Source organism: Lipotes vexillifer, unplaced genomic scaffold (genome assembly GCF_000442215.2).
Source record: "Lipotes vexillifer unplaced genomic scaffold, Lipotes_vexillifer_v1.1 scaffold325, whole genome shotgun sequence".
Taxonomy (NCBI): domain Eukaryota; kingdom Metazoa; phylum Chordata; class Mammalia; order Artiodactyla; family Lipotidae; genus Lipotes; species Lipotes vexillifer.
Window position 1 is genome coordinate 2,139,290 of NW_006799313.1, and position 8,770 is coordinate 2,148,059.

Consider the following 8,770-nt stretch of genomic DNA (forward strand, 5'->3'; position numbering starts at 1 on the left):
AGGTCCAAACAAGGGACACCCAAATGAAGTTTCAGAACATCCCAACTCTGACACTCATCTCATCCATAGAGACCCAGATAACTCAACAGAACGCACGTACCACCTTTACGAGCTTCCTTGCCAGACAGGAGAATGGACCAGATTGTCTCTTGCAATTCCAACAATGATGTAAGATTAAAGCTGAGCTCAAGAGAGGTTCATGTCCTGCTGTGAATAATTTCTGCATTGAATGATTTATGAAAAGTTTTGGGAGTAGGGGTGGTTTAACACCGATTTAAAGGATCCTTGCTAATTCAAGGATCACAGCAGAGAGGAGAATTTGGAGACGGAGGTTGGCTGAGGGCTTTGTTGGGCTGGAGAACCCAAGGAGCACAAAGGTATCACAGGGTGACCAATTTATTTCTTGCTTCAGCGGTTCCTTTTTCTCAAATCCAGACACTATTGCATCACAATAGTCTCAAAGTGGCCAAATGCCTTCATTCCAAAGAGCAGTTGCTTGCCACCTGCTGGTTTGCATTAACATAAACTATGCAGCCAGCTTCTTGTTCCAGGGGAAAAAAACCTCTCTGTAGGGTTGCTTAAGGCAATCAGACATTCAGCTTAAGAAAGGAAGAATTAATTAACTGAATTAGCTGACTTTCCGCTCCAAGTACTGTTAAAGGGAAATAATCTTGAATGAGTTTGTAACCAGTTCATTTACACAATTTTTTTTTTTTGACCGCACCCCACAACTTGTGTGATATTAGTTCCCTGACCAGGGACTGAACCCAGGCCCTCAGCAGTGAAAGCACAGAATCCTAACCACTGGACCTCCAGGGAATTCCCAATTTTTGTTATTTTAAAGGATTCAATGAGATTTTAAAATCCAGAGGCCTCAGTTTAGTAAAGCTCGCCCTGAGATGTTAAACATCGACACCAATGCACAGCCTCCTTCCCTCCCATTTATTACAAACATTCAAGCTGCTGCAGATGGTTCTTTTAGGGATATTAAACTACTAAATGCCAGGTCTTCTTTTCACATTTCTATTTTCATTTTGTTAATTATCTCTTAATAGAAGCTTTTTTGATTGACCTTTATCAACCAGTGGGCAATGGGGCAGATTTCAAAAGAACTTTTGTTTATACAGGTCACTGGACTGGAGTCTACTCAGTGGCCTTGGCAAAGGCCTGGAGGTGGGAGAGACTGTGACTAGGGAGCCTGGGGTTAATAAAACCTGGTGAACAGAGCAGTGGTCATGGAACTCAGAGGTCACGTGTTCAAGTCCCAGCTGGGTAGGATAATATAGTCAGATGATTTATTGTTCAAACCAGGGTGCTTTTAAAAGTAAAAGGGGGGCTTCCCTGGTGGTGCAGTGGTTGAGGGTCCGCCTGCCGATGCGGGGGACACGGGTTCGTGCCCCGGTCCCGGAGGATCCCACGTGCCGCGGAGCGGCTGGGCCCGTGGGCCATGGCCGCTGGGCCTGCGTGTCCGGGGCCTGTGCTCCGCAGCGGGAGAGGCCACAGCAGTGAGAGGCCCCAAAAAAAAAAAAAAAAAAAGTAAAAGGGACTGCTAACTGTATAGGATGTCAGGACAAAAGAACTGAGACAGTCTTAGGAAAATGGTCACCATGCTGTTAACTGAAAAACAGTGTTTGTCTCTTAGTGAGTGTTGAGCCAAAAGACACAACCAAGCCAAAGAGCTGGAGAAGGAAGGATTTATCACTTGCAAGAAGTAAGGAGAACACCGGGGATCTTTCCCAAATCAGTGTCTCCCCAGATAGCAAAATTGGGGAAGTTTCAAACTAAGAGTATATGCATATTACTGAAGGAGCTTGGGTGGTCAACAGAGCCCAAGCTTTAGTTGATTGAAGTCACCAGGGCCAGAAAAGGTCAACATCATCATCCCTTGGGTTCCAGCTAATCTGTTGTTTGAGGACTTCAGGCTAATCTTTACCACTGAAACAGAACTGGGAGTCTTTACAATTGATATATTATCTTTGCTATTGTTTCTTCTCTTGCCTGATAACAGTCATTGGCTTTCGAATTCTTTTGTTCCCTTAAGATCATTAATTACTGGGACCTTTTCAAGGGCAAGCCTTGTGGCCAGCCTTAGATCACAAAGTGGCTTAGGCCAAAAATGGCTTCTCTTATGTCAAGAAAGCCATGCCTGGTTTTCTTCCTCTGGGGACTCCCTACCCTATCTGCTTACAATGCTACTTATCTCCTTAGCAGCTTTGTGATTGTGGAAAGTCATTTGACCTTTCTGAGCCCATTTCTCAGCTTTACAATGAAGATAACATTGTCCTACAGACCTTTTACACTTATTAGTCTTGGAGATACACATTAATGCACTTTATAACATGTAAAACATGGTATAAATATGAGGTACTACGATAGTTGATAAAGCAAAACCAAGCTTACTTCTTGCTACTGAGGGACCAAATATACAGACAACAGCCTGACCATATATAAAAATAGAAAAATCTGCAGCAATCTGCTCAGGAAACCAACCCCTTATCTACAATAAGCAGTGTAAGAAGCCAGCCTGCTATAAGGCAGACTTGCAAGAAGCCAGTTTTCTTTCTCTGATGACAATCCAGGAAGCTAAACAATAACCTCTGTCAGAATCGGCCCCAAATGGCCAGAACTTGATTTTAATAACTGACAACTTTCCTAATCTTTATCCAACTAGGAATCTATCAGAGAAAGATAAATTCCAATTTAGGAGCTGTCAGAGAAAACCAAATATCTGCCCTTAACTAGTCACACAGGACGTTCTACTTCTGGGTAGGCAGCCTACAGCTTCCTCGTGTCAACATCCTTCAATTAGAGCATACCTGAAGTCTTCCTTTTGCCCCCTAAAAAGCTTTCCCACTCTTCTGCCTGCCTTTGAGTTTCTGCCAAAACACAAGTGACAATGGCTGACTCCCTTGCTATAGCAAGCTCTGACTAAACAGCCTTTGCTTTTCTCATTTGGCTGGTCTTTATTTCCATATCTGATATTTTCTTACAGGACCTTGGGTCACAGGATATTGAATGGGACCTTCCGTGTTGTCTTGGGATTGTGCATAAAGCCCTAAAGCTGAGGGAAATAGGTGCTAGGTACATTCATAGAACTAGGAGGAATCCAAGAGGTCCTGCTACTTTTATGTCATCATTCCCTAAAGCCTAAATTAAGAGTAAAAATATTCCCAGAGTAGTAGAATGACCCTACAGGAGGGATGCGGAAGCTTCTCAAGCAAGGATATTTGTATTTCCTGTGAGGCACTTGATTCCACAAATTTAGCAGAACTTAAGCCTTCTCATTGGTACCCTTAATAGGCAGCTGCCTGCCAGTGAGAGTGTTATGCTGGAAAACATCCCCTAATCTTGGGTGCGTGGTCATTCAGAATAGAGACTACATTTCCCATCCTCCCCTGCACCTAGATGTGCTAAGTTCTGGCTGATGAGATGTGCAGCATCTATGCAGTACAGAGACTCTGCAGGGCCTCTTTTGCTACAGAGGTTTTTATTTTCTCTCTTTAGTCCCTCCTCTGCCTTCTCCAATTCTGGTGGATGCAGAAACAGAGTGGGAAGGAGTGAGAGTAGTGTTGTGGAGGAAAAAATTATCCTCTACCTGTCTAGGTTCTTCTGGCTGGTCTAAGAATTAAATTGACATGAGACAGAGTAACGGGAGATAAGCAAACAAAAGTTTAATAACGTGTATACATGGGAGAGACCAGGAAAACTAACTCACCAAAATGGCTGAAACACTCATATTCAGCTAAAGACAAAAGGGGATATACAAAAGTGGTTTGGGACTTCAAAGGGGAGGAAGGCAATTGACATGAAGATGTAAAAATAAATATTCAGTAAGAAAATGTTTGCTTGAAAAAAAATTTAATTAAAAAAAATTTGCTTGGCTATGCAGAAACAGTAGGACATAGAGAGGAATTTTAACAGACTGCTACGTTCCTCCCTATCTACAACCATAGTTCATACTATAAATATCTCATACCTAGTTCATACTGTAATGATCTATGGTGATAGCTCCTTCCCTGGAACAGGTCCTCTATCTGCATTCTTTTAGGCAGTTAGGGGAAAGATCAAAGGTGTTTTTGTTGTTGTTGTTTGTTTTAGTCTTTTGAGCCTTGATTGTTTTCAGCTCTAAATAATCTGCTTGCCAAACAGACACATTTTGGAATGGCATAATTTGCTCCCCTACAGTAGACATGTCCCCTACCGCTTGCAAGCCCCCTTGGTCATACCCAAGCTGGGGAGGAGGGACAGAGCATTGAGTTGGATATGAAACTGAAGCTTCTCATTGGGCTGGACCCAGCTTGGCTTTTTAATACCTGAGTGTGACTAGGAAGCTTTGGGATCTGCCCAAGGTGTCATTAAGGAACAGAATATAGGTGCTCAATGGATGTTTTAGTTCAATGATCCAGATTTTCATATGCTCCATTTTCTTAAATAGGGCACACTTGGTATGTTGTGCAAAATACTTATAGATTGGGGCAGGAGCAAACACCAGAACTAAGGCAAACATCTACCAAAAGGGGCACCAGTAGCCAAAATACATCATTTGAAACTTCAGTATCCTATAGCTTGCAGGATCCTATGCTACAAGAGTCTTGCTTCTTTTTTTTTTAATTGTATTTTTATTTATTTATTTGTTTATTTTTGGCTGTGTTGCGTCTTCGTTTCTATGCGAGGGCTTTCTCTAGTTGCGGTGAGTGGGGGCCACTCTTCATCGCGGTGCGTGGGCCTCTCACTGTCGTGGCCTCTCTTGTTGGGGAGCACAAGCTCCAGACGCGCAGGCTCAGTAGTGTGGCTCACGGGCCTAGTTGCTCCGCGGCATGTGGGACCTTCCCAGACCAGGGCTCGAACCCGTGTTCCCTGCATTGGCAGGCAGATTCTCTACCACTGCGCCACCAGGGAAGCCCTTGCTTCTTCTTTATTACAGATTACGGTAGTCAATAAATGACTGATGGACCAATGAATGGATGATCTTACATGAAAATTATTTTCTTAATCTTTTCATCAAGCAGGCAGCTTTTATCTTCAAACTTTTCCTTACATTTTTTAACGTTTAAAATGTAAGTTCTGGGGCTTCCCTGGTGGCGCAGTGGTTGGGAGTCCGCCTGCCGATGCAGGGGACACGGGTTCGTGCCCCGGTCCGGGAGGATCCCACGTGCCGCGGAGCGGCTGGGCCCGTGAGCCATGGCCGCTGAGCCTGCGCGTCCGGAGCCTGTGCTCCGCGGCGGGGGGGGGCGCAGCACTGCGAGGCCCCTGTACCGCCAAAAAAAAAAAAAAAAAAAAAGAAAGTAATTTCTGTACAGATATCCAGCAAAATGGAAGTCTGGAAATGGAATTACAGCCTTCTAAACATTAATAAAAGTAGGAAATCGGTTTTACATAATTTAATCTTTGGGACTTCCCTGGTGGTGCAGTGGTTAAGAATCTGCCTGCCAATGAAGGGGACACGGATTCGAGTCCTGGTCTGGGAAGATCCCACATGGCGCAGAGCAACTACTGAGCTTGTGCTCTGGAGCCTGCAAGTCACAACTACTGGAGCCCACACACCTAGAGCCTGTGCTCCACAACAAGAGAAGGCACCACAATGAGAGGCCCGCGCACCACAACTAAGCGTAGCCCCCGCTCGCCGCAACTAGAGAAAAGCCCGCGTGCAGCAATGAAGACCCAACGCAGCCAAAAATAAATAAAACTTAAAAAAAAAAAAATTAATCTTTGAGTTTAAATGTAAAGATGGCGTAAGCAATCACCCATTTTGTGATAGGTGCTGACACCTACTGGCCAAATTTGATATTAAATGCTTGAAATGTTTTGACAAATTTAAAAAAAAAAGGAAATGTTCTCTGTTCTAGAAGGGGGAAGCTTGGTGGAGGAAGTGTTACCAAGCCAGACTTGGGTCTGCTCTCCTGCACACAATAAAGCCAATCTATTGACGCCGGGTTGTGGTGAAGGAAAGCGCCATGCACCAAGCAAGGAGTCCAGGGCAGCTAGTCCTCAAAACACTCGAACTCCCTGATTGGTTTCAGGAAAGCCTTTTTAAAAGCCAGGTGAGGGAGGGCTGCCACAGAGTTTGTGATCAGCTCACGGACAATTCTCTGATTGGTTGATGATGAGTGGTGAGGTAACAGGGCAGTGTCACATTATCAATCCTCAGGCTCCAGTAGGTCTGGGGGCTGCGTGCTCACGGTCATCATTTAGTGGTGGTTTTAGCATCTGTAAAACAACTCAGGAAATGTGCATGAGATACTGTTATCTAGGTACTTCAGAGAGGAGCTAAAGCACAGGACACGGGAGCAGGGGTTTGTCCGGGAAGGCCCCATAGGGCCCTGCTCCCTTACAGAAGGGGGAAAAAACCCTGGCTCCAGAGAGATGGAAGTATAGCCACTGGGAAATAGAAACCCAAGAATTAGAACAGACCTAAGGAATAGAATCTTGGGATGGCTTTTGAAATGTCATCAGATTGACCCCAGAACTTCTGCCTCTCCTTCAGTTTTTCATTTGGGGTTCCAGGTGCACATTTCCTTTTTTTCTTTTTTTAAAAAAATATTTATTTATTTAGGCTGCTCCGGGTCTTCGTTGCAGCATGAGGACTCTTAGTTGCAGCATGCATGTGGGATCTAGTTCCCCGACAAGGGATCGAACCTGGGCCCCCTGCATTGGGAGCATGGAATCTTACCCACTGTACTACCAGGAAAGTCCCTCCATTTTTAAACTAGACTTTGGAAAAGAACCACCCTCCAAGCCACCAAACAGATGTGCCCTTGCATCCTTTTCTGGACATTCCTGTGGCACCTAATCATCAACATTATTGCTGAGACGTTTCGGATGCCTACCCTGTGCTACAATGCTAAGTGCTTTATAAGTAGACAGACTCTGGAGTTAGACAACCAGGATTCCAATACTGGCTCTGCTATTTACAAGTTCTGTGACTTTAGTCAAATAACCTAATTTCTCTTTCCTTGTCTCTAAAATGTAGATAACAATAGAGCCTACAGCATAGAGTTCTTGTGAGGTTTTAAAGAGTTTATATATGTAAAGTGCTCAAAACAATGTCTGGTATGTCCCAAGTGCTATACAAATGTTAATTATTGTTACTTTATTTTTTCTTTCCAGTGATAGTCTGAAATAAATAGTTACTTTTAAAATTAGGAAACTGAGGCTTAGTGTATGAGTTGGAAATGCTTTCAGCCCCTCTCCTACTGGTAACCACTAACACCATTCCTTCCCTTGCTCCTTCAGGCTTAAGGGTAGTAAAGTCATTCTATTACCAATAGTCCCTTGTTGATTCTCTTAACCCTGACATGACAAATTATTATATTCCATCTGTTTCCTGCCAGAACCCTGACAAACACCTTACATTTACATAGTCTCCTATAATATCCTTTTATGTATACTCTTTTAAGGGGTCTTATTCTATCGAGATTTCAACCTATAGCCTTGTCCCCATACATCTTTCTGGCATCCCAGGTGCCCATAATGGCAAGTTCCACCAACATATGCACAGCAACTTTGCTGTAGAATGAGGACGTCTTGGCTCCATGAGGCAGGCAGGAGAGAATTAGAGTTATAGGCTTCCTTCACTAGTCTAGCCTGCCATGGTTGCAGTTCTCATGGTTGTCTCTCTCCAATGTTGCCCTGCTTAATCTGAGTCCCAGCCCTTGTCCTGTCTTCCTAATAAGTCCAGCTTCTCTATCCTCTCCCTTTATCTTGCATCCTTTGCATCTAAGAACTTTGCCCCAGTATAACTCTTATATGCCTCTTTCTTCCTCTGTCTGGGCTAAATTCTCCTATCATCTCCCATTCTTAGCTATTTTACTTCTTTCCTCTTTTCTCCTTCCTCTAGTCCATGCTTCTCCTTTCCCTGTTTTCCTGGCTTGCATCTGGAACACGGCACCACTCCAAACTACTTTCCCAGGTCTAGTATCGCATTGCTTGTCAATCATTTGCAGATCATCATGGCATGTGAAAAAGAGAGTAGACTTAATTTTATTTTAGCAGTATTAGCAGCGTAATAGGCTGGGTCTTAAATAAAATAAATGTTATGAACTCTGAAATACCGACACATGGATAGGAGTCTATTTTGCTTGTTCGTAAAAGCCATTTGTTTTTATCGTGGTAAAATATACATAACATAAAATTGATCATTTTAACCATTTTTAAGTGTACAGTTCTGTGGCAGTAAGGACATTCACATTGTTGTGCAATTATTAGCACTATCCATCTGTAGAACTGTATCTTCCCAAACCAAAACTGTGCACTCATTAAATGGTAACTCCTCATTCCTCACTCCCTCCAGCCCCTGGCAACCACATTCTACTTTTTTGTCCTTATGATTTTGACTGAGTAGACTTATTTTGTGCTGTTGAGAAGAACAAGGTCAGGATCACTGCATGTGAATTGCAAGTGGCCTGTGTTGATGTGTTATGTCCACCCATTGTTGGTGGACAGTGAACTGCCTACCTGTGGCAAAGCTCAGGATGAGCCTGAACGAGCATCTGCTAGGAAAGAAGGGTGAGGGGCTGAAAGAGAGGACACCTCCACCCCCAGCCCCAATCCTCAGCCCTGCTTCTGCAAGCTCCCTTCTGACTCTTTAATCCCATGAGAAGGAAACTTGGACTGAGGAATATGAAATGTGTTAATAGAAAACACTGGCTCTTAAGTTATTACAGCCAGTATGTCCCCACATGAGTTACAGACAGTTACTGCCAGAGTCATGCACAATAATATTATGAAATCTAGCCTTTGATTAAGGCAAGTGTCCCCCCAAAGCAGGAAT